Source organism: Odocoileus virginianus, chromosome 27, assembly GCF_023699985.2.
Source record: "Odocoileus virginianus isolate 20LAN1187 ecotype Illinois chromosome 27, Ovbor_1.2, whole genome shotgun sequence".
NCBI lineage: Eukaryota > Metazoa > Chordata > Mammalia > Artiodactyla > Cervidae > Odocoileus > Odocoileus virginianus.
Window position 1 is genome coordinate 24,226,530 of NC_069700.1, and position 22,926 is coordinate 24,249,455.

General features: G+C 42.2%; 1 protein-coding gene across 1 annotated transcript in view; it reads left to right on the forward strand.

Moving 5' to 3' along the window:
* The window catches only part of RCAN2 (regulator of calcineurin 2), a 273,404-nt gene that overhangs the window by 118,991 nt on the left and 131,487 nt on the right, over positions 1-22,926 (forward strand). The gene's annotated exons all lie outside the window — the stretch shown is intronic.

Here is a 22,926-nt window from a genome sequence, read left to right on the forward strand (position 1 = left end):
TGATTTAGCTTTTCTTTCAAAAAAATTTTTTTTTCAGTTTATTTGGCTGCACCAGATCTTAGTTATGGCACTTGAGATCTCTAGTTGTGGCAAAAGAACCATTAGTTGTGGCATGTGGGATGTAGTACCCCAACCAGTAAGTCTTAGCTACTGGACCACCAGAAAGTCCCCTCGACTTAGCTTGTTTATTCCTTTCACAAGTTGCCCGCGATATTGAGTGGTAATTGGCTGTCAAGTAGAACTGGCCTGGAAATGGCATGGGATAGACTGATCAAAGCCTATTACATTCATGTTGATGTATGGCAGAGGCCAGCACAGTATTGTAAAGCAATTATCCTCCAATGAAAAAGAAAAGAAAAGCCTATGACACAGTCACAGGCAGGGCCAAAAGAGTGATGCTTACATTTCAGAAGTGTCAAAGGATAGGTATTAAGTGATGGAACATAAAAAGTCTTATATAATTTGAGTAGAAAAAAATGGTAGTTTGTTGGTAGGGAATTCTTCTGCTCCTCTTCACCCTTCTCACTTACCCCTGAGGAGACAGAGCTGATTGGTAGATTGGTGGGGGAATGGATAGAAAATGCTTAGCTTAGTTCATCATCTTTGTCTTCCTCTTGGGGTTGGGTATGCCCGAAGGAAGCAGGAATTCTTTTCCATCCTCTGTGTTTTGAGCCTCACCTGGACACACTCACTGAGGAAAGGTCTGCCCTAGACCAGTTTGTTTGCAATTAATGAGAATGTCTGGCCAGTCCCCCTGGACTCTTCCTCGATGATGTAGCTTGCACTTAGCCAGCCCCTGGAATGAATAAATGTGGTATTTTGGCCATCATTTTTATTTGCTTATTTTGTTGCCAAGATTGTTTAGAACCAAGGTTGTTTTTTTGGAGCCCCCTACCCCACAGCAGAGCTGATTCTCATGATGCATAGGGACTTGTCAGAAATCATCACCTAGAGTAAAAACACTGAAAGAACCATGCCTCACTAATTAAAATGGTAGAGCTGGTCCCAGCTTGCACATTTTCTTCTTTTATCCTTAGTTAACATGAGTTCTTAGCCATTTGGGTCTTTAGTCCTTTCAAATTTACAGATGCTCTCCCCAGAAAAAGCCACAAACACACCATTTTCATACCATGTCAGGGTACACAGGTATCCCCCTCCAAATCTCCCCTGGGACCCTTGTGTATCCTTACATCTCAGGTTAAGATCCTGAGTTAAGTCCTTAGAAGGTAGCTCACCGAACAATAGGTATAAATTGGAAAAGAAAGAAATCTGTTAAAAAGAAAAAAAGTGTGATGATGCAGGCAACATATAATGGCACCCGGGAATGCACATGCAACGTGGAGAGTGAACTGCGTGTTGAAGCTGGACACTCTCTGAGTGACAATCATCTAGAACAGTGGTCCCCAACCTTTCTGCATCAGAGACCAGTTTTGCAGAAGGGGTATGGTTTTGGGATGTGCATTTCATTTCTATTCTTATTATGTCACCTCCACCTCAGATCATCAGGCATTAGATCCTGGTATTTGGGGGCCCTTGTCCTAAAAGGTTTAAACAAAGAGACTTTAATGAAGAGACTGCCCAGTGAAGAATATTATGATAACTGGCTGGGGGTTGAAGTACTCAGAGGCTGGCAATTGTGGGGACGTGTTATCACCTTCAGGGTCAAGGAAATAAAGAGAAGAAACATTACTAGGCCTAGCAGAGCTCAAATTAAGTCTACCAGGGAGAAGCTGTGTCACCTGAGAAGGCAAACATGCCCCCCAACTCTTTCTATGGTTGACCCCTGACCTCCTGCTGGGGCCTCCCACTGGCCAACCTCAATGGGAAGCCAGGAGATAAGGGAGCAGGGGTGTGCCTTCCATGGGAGCAGCTTCCTAGTCACAGAGCAGGGCCAAGAAGAGAGGAGAAGGAAGAGAGGAGGGGAACAGAGGATAACCAGGATAGGGCATCAGACGAAACCAAGGAGACAGGCAGAGCTGGGAGTCTGAGTGATACACATGGGTGCTGGGGACGCACTGACAGGCCTTGGTCTCTGTATATAGACTGGGGTTGTACTGAGGACCAAGTCCAGGAAGAAGGTCATGTGAGTGTAGAAGAACAAAGCCCCAAGAGGTCTTTTACAGAAAAACAAACAAAAAAAATTGCCCCCTGCTGCTCTAGTCCAAAAGATAAATAACTCTTAAATTATAAATCTGGATACTATGTTTAATTTAGAGCAGAGAGTATAGAAAAGTTTCCTAGAGCTGGTTGAATTTAAAAAGGACTTTAAGTGAAGGTACCCAAGATACATTTGTTTTTAATTATCATTTGCCTCATACATGCATTTCAAAATGCTAGGATTAATTGCCAGCTATGTAAATAAACATTAGAAATTAGAACATACCCAGAAAAGAGGAGAAGAAAAACGCTGTTAGCCTACATGTAGTTTATTTTTATGATCTTTTAATCTGAGATTATGTGTATTTCCAAAGTAAGAAAAATTAAATCAGCAAGAGGAATCCCCATACTTAGTTTAAAAGATGATGTGTCAAATAGGTCATCTGTTACTGTTGATAAGAGATCCATCAGTATGGGAAAAAAATAAAAGAAAGCCTCTCCCTCTTGACTGAAAATAATGGGGCAGAATAATTAAGTGATTTAACTTGATCTTGAACTGACATTTCAAATTCATCTTAACCCGCCAAGCCTTTGAAGTTCCACAGTGGCATCATTTTAATACCGGGGCTTTCAAGAGCTTTCTAAATAGGTCAGCATCTCATGTAATCTTCGGGCTGTCACTAGATATTTAGGATATTTGTTGGGAAGAGCAGGTGTTCTTTTGAACTTTCTCCTTTTAAAAACCCACAATAATTCCATTTGATGGTGTGATTTGACAAGCCTAGAGGTATCGATGGCTGGTGAAGAAAAATAACCAAATAAAACACACACCTGATGGTACAGTCAGTCAAGGCTTTTCTTAAGTCATTTCTTAAACTATGTCGATAATAATTTACACGTGGAGATGGTGACTTCTCTCCAGCTGAGTCTCCTTTGTGTTATAGACACAAGTCCCCTGGCATGTTGCATTTAAATTTGCATGTAATTCTATAAAGATTGGACCAGTATAGATATGTCCAAGATAGTTAAAAATAAAAAAAGAAACTCTTGTAGGAGGTGGGAAGGTGGGCTACAAAGAAGGAATTGAATAGAAAAGTGGTAGTTAGAAGATGGCCAGTGGTCTTTGGGATTTATGTCAGGTGGGGCCCAAAAGAAATGGCCTCTTCCCAGCCTGTCAGGAAGATATCTGGATATCCTGAATTTTAGATGGAGAACCATTTGGAAAAGTCTTAACCTTCTCAAAGTTCAGAAGGTATGAAAGTGGAATCTACTTGAAGCTAAGGATGCAAGTTGCCAATGGTGGGAGCTGGTATTATTTAAAACATGCCAATAGACAACCTGCATTCTCAGATTCCTTAAAATGTCATCAAGTAGCTATTTTCTCATGCAGCAACTGGCTAAGTGAGCTTTATCTGATGATTCATGTTGGTAGAAGGGAAATGAAGAACAAACAAATATGTGGAGAAAGTGGAGAATTTAAACCTATAAAATGAAATCTTAAATATTTAGAGAAGGAACTAGATGGGAGACCAGTAAATGAAACTGACAGTTTCTTACTCAGGGTCTGAGGTTGTTTTTGTTTTTTTCGTGTGCCTTGTAGTAAAAGTGAAAAAAATGCCCAGGATTCTTATTCATATTTCAATGAACCATTGAGACTGGTCTGGTGAATTGGCTGCTTTTGCATGAGTCCCTCTGGCTGGAAGGAAGGTGCCTTCTGGGGAGAGATAGGAAGGGCAGCCCCTCTGCTATGATGATGGTCCACAAGCTCAGCACTGGCCACTCAGCTTTAGGCACTGATGAAGCTTTTTTAATGAAGATTGTTCCATTAAACACACACACACACACACAGAGGCAGGGCTTAGGAAGAGGGATCTTCTCCTTTTATTAAGCATTCAACCAATCCTGGAACTTCCCTGGGGATCCAATGGTTAAGAATCTGCCTTGTAATGCGGGGGATGTGGGTTCAATCCCTGGCCAGGGAACTAAGATCCCACATGCCATGGGGCAACTAAGCCTGTCAGTCACAACGAGAGAGCCCATGTGCTGCTACTAATGCGCCTGCGTGCAGTAACTAGAGAGTCTGTGCCCTGCAACGAAAGATCCTGCATGAGGCAACAAAGATCCCACATGCTGCAACTAAGACCCAACACAGCCAGATAAATAAATTAGTTTAAAGAATTCAACCAGTACTAAGTATCTATGATGCTGAAGCTGAAGCTCCAATACTATGGCCACCTGATGCAAAGAGCCAACTCATTAGAAAAGACCCTGATGCTGGGAAAGAATGAAAGCAAAAGAAGGTGAGATGGTTGAATGGCGTCACCGACTCCATGGACATGAGTCTGAGCAAACTCCGGGAGATGGTGAAGGACAGGAAAGCCTGGCGTGCTGCAGTCCATGGGGTTGCAAAGAGTTGGACACAGCTTAGCAACTGCATACCAACAACGACAGCAAAGTATCTATTATATGTTTAGCTGGGCAGGTAAAAACTCCTGCCTTCAAATAGATTATATGCTAATGGAAGAAGTCAGTGTAAGGGAGGGAAAAAAAATTTCCTCTGCTTTTCTGAGTCCTTGGCTGAGACCCCTGTAATAAAAGCCAGATTAACAAGAGAAAAACACTTTTAAATTGAGAAAGACAAGCAGAAGTCTATTAACATGGGTACCTCATGTATACAGGAAAAATGATCAACTCCCTCGAAACCACTCAAGTCACCACCTCAAACAGCAGCTTGGGCTAAAGACAAAGGAAGGATGTTGGCCTGGGCTGGCTGATTATGGGATGTTACCAGGAAAAGCACAATAAACAAGGCTGAAGTTGTGAGGCAGACTGAAGTCAGTGCCTTCTCCATTGATTAGATTTTCTTGTCATTTAGAGTCATCCTTCTCTTCCTGGTCCAGAGAGGGAGACACTTATAAACAGAGATTTCCTTTATTAATGTAAATTTCCCTTGCGAAAGGGTAACCTCTACTGTCTGCAGAGATTCTCCTGTATCTGCTGTTTCTCAAAAAACAATCAGCTCAAAATAACCCTTATGCCAGAGAGGCATATTGTGGGGGTGATATATTCTGCTAGCCTTCACTGGACAAGACACAAGATAATTAAACTATCTACTCTGTTAGACTGGTAAATGGAAAAAAGGAGGACAGAGTGATAGGAAATGACAGGTAGGAGTAAAGGTTGCAGTTTTAGGAAGGATGGCCAGGGAAGGCTTCGGTGAGAAGGTGACAATTGAGTAAAGACCTGAAGGAGAAGGGGGAACACTGCATGTTGGTACCTGGAGAAAGGGTGGTCTGGGTGTTACTGAAAGGTGTGGGGTCTGGCTGCTCACTGCCCAAAAGCCAGACTCAGGCCAGGTTGGTGAAAAGGAAAGCTTCCTTCATTTCAGATGCCAGCAACTGGAGGAAAGGCACGGGGAGAGCAGATATCTGTCCAAAGACCAACTCCCCCTTGCCCCGACAGTCAGTGGGAAAGAGCCTTTATAGACAGAAGGAGGGGCTACACGCAGACACGGCACAGGCAGTCTGGTCATTGGTGGTCTGACCAGCTACCACCTAGGTACAGTTAATCTTCAGATCTGGGCTTCCCTGGTGGGTCAGCTGGTAAAGAATCCACTTGCAATGCAGGAGACCCCAGTTTGATTCTGGGGTTGGGAAGATCCCCTGGAGGAGGGCATGGCAACCCACTCCAGTATTCTTGCCTGGAGAGTCCCCGTGGGCAGAGGAGCCTGGCAGGCTGCAGTCTGCAGGGTCACAAAGAGCCGGACACGGCTGAGCGCCTAAGCAGAGCAGAGCACAGCCACCCTCAGTTCCTCTCTCCATTTGTTCCCATTTCTCTGAGGCCAGTTCTTGGGATTGTGACAGCTTATGTCGTGGGTGCAGTCTGATCGTCATGTGACTAGCATCTTCCACCTGGTGTTTTAGTATCTGTAAGACAGCTCACAGATATGGCTCAGAAGATCATCTATAACCCTTTAAAAGGAACTAAAAGTCCTTGACTATGCTTGATGGCTACGTTATTATTATTTGGTCTCCTTGACTGTTTTCCTTTGTTTCTGCGTTTCTCACTTCTCTGATAAACTTATCCTCTGATTTAAGTTTTCCATAGACGAGAGGCAGGCTGAGGACACGGGGCGGGATCCGAGGACCATAGGGTTGTGCTCCATTTCACGGGCAGAGGAAACTGGCTGACATGTGCCCACCAGCTTCAAAGAACAGGAGGAGGCTGGTGTGGCTGTAGCAGAGCAAGAGGGTGAGTTATGTGAGATGAGGCTGTTTCTTCCTGGAGCCCAGGCCCAGCAGGGACTCCAGAGGACATCAGTCCTCCCTGCCCCCCCCCCCCCAGTTAGTAGTTTGGGGATCTCTTGGTGATAGCACCCCTGGCAGGAGCATCAGAACCCCAGACTGTGTATCAGCAGCAGGTGCTGCATTGGAAAGATGTCACATAGCATCTCAGACGGGAGGTGCCCTCCAGCTGGGCCAGAGGAAAAGAGAAGGCACACAGCATGTTGCGGAGACCAAGGGGGAATTTGGGGAGACAGCCCTTAGGGTCTCAAGCCAAGTTCAGTGTGTTAGGGAACCAAGCTTGGGTCCACTCCCCCACCCCCAAGCCCTGACCCTGTGCAGCAAAGCCAACCTACCGACGTGGAGCTGTAGTGAAGGCCGCTGCCGCTGCTGCTAAGTCGCTTCAGTCGTGTCCGACTCTGTGCGATCCCATAGACGGCAGCCCACCTGGCTCCTCCGTCCCTGGGATTCTCCAGGCAAGAACACTGGAGTGGGTCGCCATTTCCTTCTCCAGTAGTGAAGGAAAGTATAGCGTTTATATTTGCAAGCCACCAAGCATGAGCTCATTCATTTCTGTGGTATTGGGGGTGAGCTGCTTGATGCCTGCATAACTAAAAAGAAGAAATAAATTATGGATTATATCCATTCTTTCAGCTATTAATAAATTCCTATTAATATGTTTTTAGAACTTTCTTTTTACTTCTTTTTTTTTTTTTTTTACTTACTATCCTAGTTTCTTACTGTGAGTATAATTTAACTTTTTTGGTTTTAATGAAAAGTGTGTTTCTAAATGACATTTATTTAGTGGGAAAATTGCAAGGTTAGAAATGAGGTGTTTGTTTCTCTTCAGAGTCCTAAAGTACCATATGTGATACTGTGGCTGGTACTCAGCTAAGTTATGCACTGCATGCGTGGCAGAACCTTGAAATACAATTTATGATACACACAAGAAAAGAAAACCAAGTGAAAAAGCACATTCAGATGTGGGTAATATTCTTCACCGTTTGAGTTCCTGGTGGATTCTCTACTTCTGATCAAGTCGAGGTGGTGGTTTTCATAGTAATGTGAGTTTCTGACTAATTCCCACTCAATGCTACTGGATTTCTTTTTTCTTAGAGAATTAATTATTCTGTTCTTTCAAAAGGCATAATTACCATCACATGCTATTGAATAGGAGGCCAACTCCTGAAAGAGTGTCTATTTTTAAAATTAGCTTAATAATTTCTGCATTACACAATACAGGAACCAAGTATAATAAACAGTAGTTCAAAATCAGTACCTCCTCAAGGCCTCCCACCCTGATGGAAGAAGAGTGGGCTAAAGCAGGTTCTACTGGTTTATCCATGGGTCTGCATGAGAGCAGGATGCTGTGGGTACATTTCGGCATAAAGAATTATATTTCTTTCATTAGCAATGAAAATGTATACAGAGGAGAAAACTCCTGCAAAGTAACTTTCTTCTCCCTGTGATCATTAAGAAGATGTCAACTGGTTCTGTGTGTCTCATTATCATGCCTTTCCTTAAGTTATTTGGACTTTCCCCCTGCAATCCAAGTCACAGTGAGATGGGGAGAAAATACAAAATGAAAATGTAGAGTCATGATATAACCAAATTGCTAGCTTGATGCAGGCTCTAATAAAGGAAACAGCCTCCTGCAGGATGAGTTTGTGGTGATGTAAGCTTACCAAGTCTTTGAGGATTTGTGTGGTTCGTCATGCTATTGATTCACATTTCCTTAAGGTGAATGTACAGTTTACCTTATAAGGAAAGGGAGCTCACATAGCATTTTTGATTGCAGAAAATTCTGGTTCATTGATAGCATTTTTTCTAAAATAAATCTGCATTGCTTGGATTCACTCCTTTTGAGCAGGAAGAAAAAAAAAACTTATCAGTAATTTTTTTTTCCCCCATATAAGTATAAAGTCTCTCATCACTTAGGTTCCTAAAATGGGGTGGTACATTCATGGTTGTATTGTCATTACCTGAAGTTGGCAAACATTACTTCTGAACCATGGTGCTGTTTGATACTGGACCTCAGAATCTTTCTCAACACACCAATCCATATGAATTCATCAGGTTCAGTTTGTGAGATCAAATAATTTTTCAAATTCAAGTCTTGAATAAATATGTAAGTTTTTCCATCCCTTTTAAAAATACTGTGTTATATATTCCTTTGACAGGAAATTCCTTTTAATGTTTATTTAATTAATTTGGCTGAGTGAGGTCTTAGTTGCATCATGTAGGATCTAGATCCCTGACTAGGGATCAAACCCAGGCCCCCTGCATTGGAAGCATGGAGTTTTAGCCACTGGATCCCCAGAGAAATCCCCCCATCCCTTTTTATTTGATATTTTTTCTGTCTTTTAAAACTTTATCTCTGCCGAAATCCCTAAACCATAATGATACGTGTTTAAAAAGTTCAGATAAAAATATATAAGTTTCAGTATCTAATTCAGCTGAAGAAAAATGACCAGGATTACCATAAATCTCTCTTCTGGTTCCAACAGTGTCTACAGTCTTTCTAATCTCTGGGATAAAACCTTTAGCAGCAAGGAATTCATAATGACAAACATCTTGGCATCATGTCTGCCAAGAAAATTTCAGTTAATCCAAATGTCAACAAAACTAGGTGTCACTTCATCACTCCCCTCCAAAAATGACACTTTGTTCTTGTAGAAAGCATGCTATAAAAAGTCTTAATTGATCAAACTTAAGATCCTCCTCTTTCCTTAGGTGGACATGTAATTTTATTTAACTATAATCCAGACTTATGCTCAGGCTCCTTGGTAAGGTCAAGAGCCCAGGGCAACATCAGCATAACTTCTAAATGGCTTGCCCAATTATTATTTTCAGATCATAACAATGATCATAATTCAAACAGTATACTGTACCCGACTAGTTTTTTTTCCTTTAATAAGTGTTGTTTGATTTAATTTTTTTTTGCATTTCATCTGGATTGTGGCATCATGGAAACTGAGTGAGAATTTCAAGTTGGGGTAGCCCGGGTGAACACTGCCTAGCTCTCTATTTCTTAATTAAAAGTCCAGCTTGTCAAATAGCTTTCTTTTTGTTTCTATGCCCACAGTCTCTGCCCATGTCTGACTACTCCCTTGGCTTCTTGTCCACAGAGATTTCAGTTCATTTCACTTTGATTTCCAGCCTCATTACGGGCGGCTCTGTTTTCTCTTGCCCTTCCCCCAGGACAGCTCCCTGTGTCACTTCTTATATGCTGGGCCTGCTGTGCAGCCAAATTGATTTCCACTTTGCCATGTCAGGACTGCAATCCATATGGAAATTCTGGAAAATACTAGCATTAGTTTGGAGCAAGATGGTGTCTAAAACCACATTGTGATTTAAGAAGCAGTCAGAGGTTTTGACATCAACCACTGTTGCTGTATATAAATCAATCATTTTTTCTGAAAATCCAAGTTAAGTTTTATACGTACGTGAGGGTGGGGGCAAGGCCTGTGGTTGTGTCATCACTCTTCAAACACCACTGTATAAAATTAATGACAAATTGAAAACATACATTAGAACCATATATAAGAATGTGCTTCTTCCTCTATTATCATCAATAGGTAAGCCACTTTTCAGGATCCTTCCCCAGGGTAGCCAAGTGATGATTCTTTAGATTGAACCAATGCAAATTTTGGTACGTGTACTTGTTTGGGACGAAGCAGATGGTTGATTGATGCTTTAAAAGCAAAATGTTAACCAACTGTTTTTCTATCTTGTAAACCCAGCCTCTGCTTTTGTTTATCCTCTGTTTCTTAAACCAAGGATGTCTTCTTCGAAGTAGTTCTTCGGCAAACTTTTGTCTCCCTCTTTTGTTTACATAAAGCTCTCTTTAAACCCACATCTCCTAAGACCTTTATATGAAAAATATGGTTCTTGTACCAGCAGCATCTGCATCACCTGGGGGCTGGTTTGAAAATGCAGAATCATAGATCCCACCCTGGAGTCTGCATTTTTACCAGGATTCCACACCCCACTCCCTAGCCCCCCTCCCAGGATTCTTGTCACACTGAGGTTTGAGAAGCACTAAATAAGGAATTTTTCAGTAGCAATTTTCCAGGACCTTTGAGTGGCTGAAAGAAAGAGATGTGATATATGTAAAATGAGGGCCAAGAGATACAGCAGAAAGTGCTTGGGCTTTGAAGTCAGACGTGCCCAGATTCAAATCTTGGCTCTTGTTCATTTGTATCCTCTCTTTTTTTTTATTCCACGTATAAGTGATATCTTATATTTGTTTTTCTCTCACTTCACTTAGTATGGAAATCTCTAGGTCCATTCATGTTGCTGCAAATGACAGGGAACTCCACTCAATACTCTGTAATAGTCTGTATGGGAAAAGAATCTAAAAAAAAAAAGGAGTGGATGCATGTATTAATATATGTGTAAGTGATTCACTTTACCGTACACCTGAAACTAACACAAAATTATAAATCAATTATACTCCAATAAAATATTCTTTCAAAAATCTTGGCTCTACTTCCTGGGGGATCTGGGAACTCAGACAAGTAATCTGTGATCTCTGAGCCTTGGCTCTAGCATCTGTATTTTGTAACTCCTCTTATCACACTATTTTTTGATGAGGATAAAACGAGATGTGTTCATGTCAGTGGGATACACTCACCCACAGCTGATGCTGAATACATGTTGATTTCATCCTCCATTGCCTGTCATGTGCCTCTTCCCCACTCTTGATTGTTTTGTCTTTTGAAAGCATCTCCAGTCATTCAGCTCAATGATTATACACTTTTTATGTGTTGAGCCTGGCATAAATATGTCTCAGTATATGTGTTCAGAAAAATAATATCACAAATAACCTAATTCATCAAATATGAATGGTTGAAGGATTGTAAGCGAATACACTGGAGAGTTCTGACAGAATGAAATTATTGATGAAATCAGCACTTGCTTCAACATCCTTCCTTCCTGTGTGGACTGACAAATAGCCAAATGTTGATGAGGATGAACTATATCTTTGTTATCTTCTCATGTCTCAGGCCATCATCCTCTTTGCATTTCAGTGCTCAATCGGTGTTTCTATATCAACCTTAACCATCCAGAAGCTGCCTGTGGTTCTGACCCTGGCTGCCCTGTGCAATTTTTCCTCCAAGAAAAGTTTCTTATCCTGGGTTCTGTTCTCTGTACTGTTGAAGCTGGGTGCTTGTTATGTTTTAGAGCTGTGATTTCCAAAATGTGATCCCAGGACCAGCAGTAGCATCACTTGAGAACTTGTTCAGTTGCTAAATTGTGTTTGACTCTTTGCGACCCCATGGACTGCAGCATACCAGGGTTCCCTGTCCTTCACTGTCTCCTAGAGTTTGCTCAGACTCATGTCCATTGAGTTGGTGATGCCATCCAACCACCTCATCCTTTGTCACCCTCTTCTCCTCCTGCCCTCAATCTTTCCCAACATCAGGGTCTTTTCCAATGAATCGGCTCTTTGCATCAGATGGTCAAAGTACTGGAGCTTCAGCTGCATCATCAGTCCTCCCAATGAATATTTAGGGTTGATTTCCTTTCTGATTGACTGGTTTGATCTCCTTGTAGTCCAAGGGACTCTCCCCAGTCTTCTGAAGCACCACAGTTCAAAAGCATCAATTCTTTGGCACTCAGTCTTCTTTATGGTTCAACTCTCACATCCATACATGATTACTGGAAAAACCATAGCTTTGACTATATGGATCTTTGTCAGCAAAGTAATGTCTCTGCTTTTTAATACATGGTCTAGGTTTGTCAGTTTGAGAGCATGTTAGAAATGTACATTCTTGCAGCCTAGCCTAGAACTACTGAATCAGAAGGTTTGGGGGTGGAACCCGAAAGTCTGTGTTTCTCCAGACCCTCCATGTGATTCTAATATGCTCCAATTGGGGAACCAACTGCATTAGAATGAGCTGTAGAATTCTAGAAGGGGAAGGGACTGCAGGACTGTAAACACAGCAGGATTTCCCTGCCATAGTGATCCCCTAGTCAGCACTTAGCTATGTGATTCGCTTCTCTGGCTGCTTGTGCAAGTCACCTGGCAGCTTTAAACAACGCTAATTACTGGGGTATTACCCTCTGATGATTCTGATTTAATTGGCCTGGAGTATAGCTGGGGCATTGAGATTCTGTTTCATCTCCTAGGCGGTCCTCATGTACAGCCCTGTCTGGGAACCACAGATGGAGACCACCACCGCTGACAATGGGTTCAGCTCACCTGGGGGGCCTAACAATACCCATTATCCCCAGACCCTACTCCAGACTGATTGAAACCAGATCTTGTGGGGCCTGGACATTTGTTGGTCTTATAAAGGGCCTCTTCTCTAATACACAGAGGAAGTTGAGAATTACTCATTAAATTTAATGCCTTGATTTATAGATGAGGAAATGTGAAAACCTCCTCCCTCAAGTTCTATGCTCAGGCTTCAGTGTCTGCTGATGTTCCCACTGCTCTGGGCACTCCCATTCTAGTTGGAGACATCTCAGTTAAGGCTGGAGAAGAAGGTCAGTGATGGGACAATCCCAGGTCTTTTGATCTGCCCTTGGGGACCCCTGGAGGCCTTGAGCTTCCCCTTAGAAGCGGATAGCTTCCTCTCCTCCCCCACTATCCTTGCTTCAAACAAGCCGCCACAGAGAGCTCTTCTGAAGTGTGCCCGTGGCAGTTAATGGAGCTGCAGCCCCACACACACCGTACAGTCATTATGGAAACCTATTTTTCTTTGACCTGATAAATTCTGTTTTACTCCCGAGGATTTGCAAAAGTAGGGGCAAGGATTTCTGCAGCAGGATCGAATGTGGCTTTCAAATGCCACAGCCATCATTCCTAGGACCACAAGAATGATTTTGCCTAGATAAATGTCATCCTAGACCTAGGGCATCACCAGGATTAGGACGTTATTGAATTTTCCATCTGTACCTCTGATCTGCATGTTGTAAAAATAAACTAAAGATTTTATACAAAAATTAGTTCTGGGGTGACCGGATAGATTTTTCCAGTCCACATTAGGCTGATGCATCCTCTGGTGAGGGAAAGGAAAGATAATACCTTGGCTGGGAGTCGGGAGGGACTCCAAGACCTCCCCTGCATCTCTTCCTGCCCTCGACAAGGTGAAAACTAGACTACTTTATTTATTTATTTAAACATTCTCCTTCTATTTATTTATTCTTTTGGCTGAGCCACACAGCATGTGGGATCTTAGCTTCCTGAGCAGAGATCAAACCCATACTCCCTGCAGTGGAAGTGCAGAGTCTTAACCACTGGACCACTAGGGAAGTCCCCCCAAACTAAACTACCTTATTCTTTTTCTGTATTTGTACTTTTAAAATGGTGTTATTGTTAGTGGTGTAAAATAAGCATAATGTACAATTTACTGTCTTATTTTGTGTAGTGGTGGTGGTTTAGTTAGTCACTGAGTCGTGTCTGACTCTTGGGACCCCATGGACTGCAACCTGCCAGGCTCCACTATCCATGGGATTCTCTGGGAAAGATACTGGAGTGGGTTGCCGTTTCTTCTCCAGGGGATCTTCCTGACCCAGGGATCGAACCCAGGTCTCCTGCACTGCAGGCAGACTCTTTACCAACTGAGCTACGAGGGGTCATTAAGAAAGCGCATTTTAAGTGTGTTAAATGCACCAATGTTGCTGTTCAGTCATCTCCAAAACTCTTTTCATCTTGTAAAATGAGCGCTGTAGACCCATTAATCAATAACTTCCCATTGTCCCCTCCTCCCAGTCCCTGGGCTTCCTTGGTGGCTCAGCTGGTAAAGAATCCACCTGCAGTGCGGGAGACCTGGGTTCAATCCCTGGATTGGGAAGAGCCCCTGGAGAAGGGAAAGTCCACCCACTCCAGGATTCTGGCCTGGAGAATTACGTGGACTATGTAGTCCATGGGGTCTCAAAGAGTCGGACTCGACTGAGCGACTTTCACTTTCACTTTTCCAGCCCCTGGCAAACACTGTTCTACTTTCTGACTGTGAATTTGACTATGCAAGTACCTCCTATGATTGGAATTGCACAAGGTTTGTGCAAAACTAAACTACTTTAAACTCTTGTCCTCTCCTCTCCTCTTCTTTCCATTGTTTTTCGAGCATCCTGGAATTCTTGTTCCTTACACCTGCCTGAAGTTTAGTTCACTAGTTAAGAAGTCCTTGTGAACAATTAAAAAGGTCCTAGCTTCAACACTTACTTACCTGTGTGACCTTGACCATGCCAGCCACTCTGGGCTTCTACAACCTTGGGCTAAACGAGGGACAATGCTAGTACCTCCATCAAGGGGTTCCTGAGAGGATTAAATAGTTACTATGGGTTTTAAAGCACTCAGTGCCTGGCATGCAATAAGCAATATTCATAAATGTTTTATGTTTTAGTCCCATTATATATTTACAATCCCTAATGAAATGTCACTCACCAGTAACTAACTCCTTAACTAAGGCCTAATTTCCATTCAGTAAATTTTATCTTGGTGACTTTTATGAACTGTCTCCAAATTTCCTCATAAATTTTAAGGGCATAACCAGAGAGAATACTTCTTTAGAGTCTGATTAATGTCTCTTCTGGTGAGGAACCTCAGACTTAGCCTTCTGAACTCCATTTAGTTGCCAGGAGAGTTGTCTTTAGCTAGGATGACCAATCATTTTGGTTTTCCCCAAGACTAAGGGGAAAATCAGAGATTGAGGGAGTTCCAGAATGCTGGACTTCCAGTGTTAATATTGGGATGGACCCAGGCACATAGGATGAGTTTTCATTCTCTTCATCTGGGCCCTCATGTCCTGGCAGTGTTGGCTGCCAGGGGCTGAGGGGGCTGAATCTGACAGCCCCCTCAACTCATTCCTTAATCCCAAGGTACCCACATCCCTGCCTGTAACCAGCCTGCATAGCAAGAGAAGGTCAAGTTCATCACAGCAGAATTACAAGAACTGAATGGGCGAAAACTGGCCTTGGAAAGTAGATGCTGGGGAGACTAGAATGTTCTATTTAATTATCTAGCTGTTCACTGTTTATAATAGCCAGGACATGGAAGCAACCTAGATGCCCATCAGCAGACGAATGAATGAGGAAGCTGTGGTACATATACACCATGGAATATTACTCAGCCATTAAAAAGAATTCATTTGAATCAGTTCTAATGAGATGGATGAAACTGGAGCCCATTGTACAGAGCGAAGTAAGCCAGAAAGATAAAGACCATTACAGTATACTAACACATATATATGGAATTTAGAAAGATGGTAACGATAACCCTATATGCAAAACAGAAAAAGAGACTCAGATGTATAGAACAGACTTTGGACTCTGGGAGAAGGCGAGGGTGGGATGTTTCAAGAGAACAGCATCGAAACATGTATATTATCTAGGGTGAAACAGATCACCAGCCCAGGTTGGATGCATGAGACAAGTGCTCGGGCCTGGTGCACTGGGAAGACCCAGAGGGATGGGGTGGAGAGGGAGGTGGGAGGGGGGACCCGGATGGGGAATACATGTAAATCCATGGCTAATTCATTTCAATGTATGACAAAACCCACTGCAATGATGTAAAGTAATTAGCCTCCAACTAATAAAAATAAATGGAAAAAAATAAAAATAAAAAATAGATGTTAATCCTGAAAAAAAATTATCTAGCTGTTGACCTTGGGTGTGTCCCTTAACACCTCTGAGTTTCATTTTTCTAATTTGGTAAAATATCTGTAATATAATATGTGTCTCTCAGGGAAGTTGAAAAGACTGGTCTGGACAATGCATGGTTAAGTGAGATCCAACCTTGGGTGAGTGTTCACTGCAGGGAGTCCTGTGCTGGGTGTGAAAACCAAGCCTTAGGTTAGAATCCCATTTCTCCCATTTGCTCTTCCATGGATCTTTGGCAAGTTCCCTTCACTTTTGGAGCCTCACTTTTCTCATTAATGACATTAGGAATCTCAGCATCTCCCTTGCAAAGCGTATCAGAGATCCATACCTGCACAGGATCTCATCCATGGTGTTTCTTCATCCATGATTGCATGGAGTGCATCTATATCTAAGAGGGGGGTCTTCCAGAAGATTTCTGGGGTGCTGGAAAAGAGTCTTGGACACGTATCAGAATCATTTAAGGAAACAAACAAACAAAAAATACCACTGTCTGGACTTTGTACTCCAGCCTAGTAAAATGAAGATCTCAGGAGTGGGGGTGGTCCTGGGATCATGTTTTTCAGTTTCCACTGGGCTAGAGGGTGGCCATGACCATGGGCAGGCAGTCCATTGGATCCATGGAAGTCCGTGGGGTCACAAAGAGTCAGATAGGACTCAGCGACTAAACAGCAGCCACAAGGGCAGGCCTACAGCTGACCCAGAGAACAGGAACCAGAGAGGACAGCTGCCACGGGTCCCACAAGGAGCTCAGAGAAGAAATAGGAATCGAACCTGGACTTGTCTATTTGTCAAGTCAGTTTACTGAGCTGGCAGGAGTGTGAATAGAAGGCTAAGTCTGATCCTTCTTGCCACACATCCCACTTCCTCACTTAGTCTCTGACTTCCTAGCTCAGCTTCCAAGAACACGGCATGAGGTAGGATCCCCACATGAGCCTTTCCTGGCCCACAGGATGATTCATGTCTGAGTCGTTACGACAGATGTTCTGAAACGGCTCTGCAAGCCTCCTCTTTCTAAGGAAGCTCTTTGGAGGTGGTAGGTTGGGGGTGATTTGGCCAGCTCGGGCAGTAAGGAAGGGCCCCACCAGCCCAAATGGAGCAGCATCATGGCCCCTTGGCCACTGACGCCAAGCCTAGAAATAGGAGTGTTACTTCCTCATTTTGATTTTGGAGCTGTTCATTTATTTTTATTTTTTCCCATTTTGCTTTATATTTATTTATTATTGGAGTATGAATGCTTTCCCTGTTGTGTTAGTTTCTGCTGCGCAACAAAGTGAACCAAGCTCTATGTATACATACATGCCCTCCCTCTCTAGCCTCCTTCCCACCCCAGCCCCACCCCCGTCCCACCCCTCTTGATCATCATAGAGCGCGGAGCTGAGGTCTCTGTGCAGCTTCCCTCTTGCTATCTATTTTACACATGATAGTGTATTTATGTCAAACCTAATCTTCCAATTCACTCAGACTTTTTTAACATTCCTCTAGAGATCACGCCAGGCTTTACTGATCTATGAGTCGCTGCTCAACCTCTTTTTATTTCTCTGCCTCCTTGGCTCTCTTGAAAGTACCTGATGAGTTTTTTTTTAGGTTACTCAGTGAACAATGGAAATAGTAAGATCAAAGGTTTCTCAAAGCTGAGTTCATGACTGGCCGTTCTCTGACACTGAGTTTTGCATGATGTAGGTATCTAGCTGGGGAGAATCAGTGGTTTTAAAAGTGTTTTAAGTTGAAGCATATGAACTGAGTGAGCTTGGGTTTAGTCGTGACCTGCTGGAGGGGAAAGGGTCATGGACATCATTGCATCTTAACTTATAGAAGAGGATGTCCAGGGCTACAGTAGGGAAGCTATTGGCTTGGTTGACTTGGGAGTCAGAGCCTCATTCTTGGAGCCCATCATCCTGCAGCCTCTAGTATAAGGCTTCTGGAACTTGAGGATCTGTGAACCACTTGTTTCTACACCTTTTTACAGAAGGAGAGACTCTAGTTCTCATCACATCCTCAAAGTGCTGTTTGATCCAAAATAGATAAATAACCAGTGGTCTAGCCCTTTGCAACATAAGAAGTTTAAAAATTCATTCATAGCGGTTAGTAGCCATATTTGTGGCATATTAAAAAGACAATAATTACATTATATGCCAATTCTACAAGTCATAAAACATTCCTTAGTTTTGTTGGGGGCCAGGAGAGGGCTGTCTTATCCCCAAGTACTAAAACATCTAAGAAATCAAAGCACAGAATTCAGTGAAAACTTCAAGAAGATTTTGAATAATCCATCATTTCAGATTTCTGTCTCTATTTTTGCTTTTTTAAAAGGACACCATGCTTCATTTGCTCATATTTACCAAAACTTATTTAAGGTTATTTAAAGACAAAAAAACCCACTGGGCTGTAGCTTGACCGTTTTCTCTTCCATCACACTGCCTGTTTCTGGTGGTAGAACTCTACTGATGCCCCTGCTACGAGACACACTCCCTGGGAGGGTGGCCGTGATGAGATCTTTAGGGAAACTGTAGCCTCCACCTGGTCATTCCAGCCCCAGAGGGACAGCACTCAGCAACATGGTTGGCCAGATTGGGAAGCGCCACAGTGCAGCAGCATCTCATGGGAGCTTATCAGAAATGTGGGAATTTCAGGTCTGCTCTAGAACTCCTCAACCAGAATCTGCATTTTTACAAGATCCACAGATGAATTTGGGCGCAGTGAAATCTGAGAAGCACCTCTGTCTATGGTGGAGGGCTGAAACTCGATGCGTGAAGCAGAGCCCTCAAAGCTGGTGCACTGGGACAGCCCAGAGGGATGGGGTGGGGAGGGCGGTGGGAGGGGGGGTTCAGGACGAGGGGACCCATGCACACCTGTGGCTGATTCATGTCAATGTATGGAAAAACCCACAGTATTGTACAGTAATTAGCCCCAATTAAAATAAATAATTTTTTTAAAAAAGAGAAAAAAAATATAAAGGATCCATCATAAAGCGTCTACAAATAACCAATGCTGGAGGAAGTATGGAGAAAAGGGAACCCTTCTGCACAACAGTGCAGGTTAGAATGTAAACTGGTTAGAATGTAAATTGGTGCAGCCACTATGGAGAACAGTATGGAGGTTCCTCAAAAATTGAAAAATAAAGTTGTCATATGAGTCAATGATCCCACTCCCTGGCATGTATCTGGAGCAAACTATAATTTAAAAAGATACATGCTCCCCTGTATTCATAGCAACACTGTTCACAGTTGCCAAGACCTAGAAACAACTTGCATGTCCATCAGCAGATGAGTGGATAAAGAAGATGTGGTACATATATACAACAGAATACTACTCAGCCATAGAAAGAATGAAATAACGCCATCTGCAGCTGCATGGAAGAACTTAGAAATGATCATGCTAAGTGAAGTAAGTCAGACAGAGAAAGACAAATACCATATGATATCACTTATATGTGGAATCTAAAAATAGGACATAAGTGAATTTATTCATGAAACAAAAATAGACTCACAGACATGGAGAACAGAGTTGTGATTGCCAAGGGGGAGGGGCTGGGGGGATGGATTGGGAGTTTGAGATTAATAGATACAAGTTATTATATAGAGAGTAGACAAGCAGTAAGATCCTACTGTGTAGCGCAGGGAACTGTATTCAATATCCTGTGACAAATGATAACAGAAAAGAATATGAAAGAGGATGTAATATGTGTATCACTGAATCACTTTGCTATACTGCAGAAATTCACACAACATTGTAAATCAATTATACTTCAATAAATAAATTTAAAAAAATAGTAGACCTGCTCCCATGTGGTCCAGTCACTGTCCTTAGGCTTCTTTGATGACTGATGTTGGTGTTGACTGTAGGTTATGATAATGTATGTTCAGTAGATACGAAGTTTTCTTTCTTTCAAATTACGTACCTGTCAAATCATATATGTGGACACACAAGTGGCAGTTAATTACTGTCGAAAAAGAATTTCTCTTTCTTTTTCCTTTTTCCATTTTTACTTAATTCCTCTGGAGCAGTCTTTCTTTCTATACAGTTGTACATTCTTTCTTTTTCCCAGTGTTTCTTTTCTGTCTGCATATGGATGTATGGAGGGGACTTTCTATTTTTTATTGTCTTAATACTGCTGTGCAGATTGCTTTTAGCCAGTGGTGAGTGGGAACTATGAGTGATTTAGTCCTCTAAGAAACCTCTGTGGGTTTCCTGACGTGTAGACCACTCATGCTGACAAGTTGCTTCAGGGATTAGAATGGACTCTATTTTGTCAATAAAGGCTGCAGTGCCCTAATGATGGATTTCCCTCATTTAAGGATTTTTCTCTTTTTTCCCCAATATTTCTTTTCAGTCTGCATGCATATGGATGTATGGACGGGATTTTCTATTTTGTAATATTTTAATAACTAATATCACTTAGGGATGACACACAAGACCAGACTATAGAATTTTAGATTGAGAAATAAATTTATTACTATTAATCTTCATTTCAGACTGATGTATAAGTTAAGTCCTTTGCCTTTTTTATAAGGGTGTTTAGGGAGACAGACTCTGGTTATGCACTGTAAAAGTTTTGAAGTTCAAGCATACCCACTTAACAACAAAAGGACAGTCTTTTATTTATTTAGTTGTGGGGAAAGTATTTGTATTTTTATTTACAAAAGTAATTAAGTCTTCTTGCCATAATGACATGTTGTATTCCTGCTACTCTGAACAGTTGCTAGGAAATTTGCAGGGTTGGCCAATGTTCATTCAAAACAATTTAGGAATTATTTACAAAGTTAGCATTCTACCTGCAACATATGTATAATCTTTCCCCTGAGAAATCTCTGTGGGTTTCCTAGAATATTAGAAAGCTTACAATAAATATTTTGTTCAGCAATTGTGCTTTATCACTATTAAAATAGTAAGCAATGTGTTAGGAGAGTCTAAAAGATTTAAACACTGAGCAAATAGTTGGAAAATATTAGTGTCTATCTTGGCTTCCCTGGTAGCTTGCTGGTGAAGAATCCACCTGCAATGCAGGAGACCCCAGTTCAATTCCTGGGTCAGGAAGATCCACTGGAGAAGGGATAGGCTACCCATTCCAGTATTCTTAGGCTTCCCTGGTGTCTCAGATGAAAATGAATCTGCCTCCAATGTGACTATCTGGGATTACCTGGTAGCTCAGCTGGTAAAGAATCTGCCTGCAATGCAGGAGACCCTGGTTTGATTCCTGGATCGGGAACAACCCACTCTCATATGCTTGCCTGGAGAATCCCTATGGACAAGAAGAGGCTGGCAGGGTACAGTTCATGGGGTCGCAAAGAGTCAGACATGACTGAACGACTAAGCATGCAGCACAGTGACTGTCTACTTAGACCTTACTTGGCCATCACTTGTGGAGATTTAAAAAAGACAGATTCCAGAATCCCACCCCCAGAGCTTCTGGTTTAATTGTGCATGTATGGCCTGTGCATCAGCATTTTTTAGTTTTTTATTTTGAAATAATCGTAGGTTCACAGGAAGTTGCAAAGATAATATAGAGAGATCCCTTGCACCCTGCACCCAGATTTCCCCAGTGGTAACATCTCACATAACAATGGTCCAAGACCAATGCCAAGAAAGTGACATTGGAATTGCAATGTTAATAAAAGACCAGGAGCCTTATTTAGATTTCACCAGTTTGAAGATAAGGACTTCAAATCTTCCCAGGTGATTCTCTTAAATAGCTAGCATAGCACACCTCTGCCCTGGGTGCCATTTAAGGTCTGTTCCAACCATAAGTCTGTGATTTGCGCGCACGCGCACACACACACACACACACACACACACACACACACAAAATATATACATATATATTTGCATAAGTGCAAATGTAGACCACACTCACAATGCATATTCTAAATAGTTAAAATGTTTAATAACAGATTACAGAGTAAAAGGGACTGACATTTAGAAGCAAACTGCCAAAAAAGTACACTTCACAATCGAACAAAATATATCCTGGTTTAGAGCCTATGTCAAACAGAAGATGTCTACCCTATCTGAGAAAGTAAACAAGGGTTTATGACTCTCAGAATTAAAGTCTATGAGGAATGAGAAGAAAATCCCATGTGTTTGGAAAATGGTATTTATAGATCCAATTTTAGTGTTAAAATCCGGTAACATGGTAAGAGGCTTCTGATGTACATAATTATGTATATAAAATTCCCATTTATCATGTTCTCAATGCATGGAAAAGTCTCCTATTCTCTGTAAATAAATGAATGTTTTTTCCTCTGCAGCCTGGGAAATTAAATATTGTCCTGGGCAAGTTTCCATCCTTTTTCTTTTCAACAAGAGTTGGAATAGGTCTTAATCAGTTAAGCAGTGGGAGTAATGAATAAACCTCACATCTCATCCTGGTGTCTACTCTCAGGTATGAACTAGGAGGTTACATAGGGACATTTATAACCACAGCAAGCTCTAAGCCAAACCTGGGTCAGGGGATAAACCTTACCCTCACCTTATATGAAAGGAGATTTTCCCTTTATTTGGGGTAAAGCTTCATTGAGGTAATGCAGAACCTTGCCATGGAATCTGGGATGTATTTGCTAAGTTTTGTCTGTGCAGGATTTGTCAGATTCCACCTGCTCCCACCTCTAGCGCACTGTCTGTTTTTTCCTGGTGTTGCAAGAGTCTTTCAGAATCCTACCCTGAGAAGCAGAATATGGCCAAAGTTTTGGCTGATTCCTGTCTTCACAAGCCTCCCTCGGAGACCTTTCTGCATGTCTTCTTCTTTTTCAGGGTCCCTCTCTGCCCCGACCCCTCCAAGTTTCTCTATGTCCCCAGGTTACCCTGATGACTTCCCTGTTCCTGGCCCTGAGCCTGAAGCTCCCAGAGGAATTTTACTTGGATAAATTCCATGAAGTTACACAGTACAACAACGGTTTGAGTCAGAGGTTTGAGAATATTCTGTCTCCCTAATATTTCG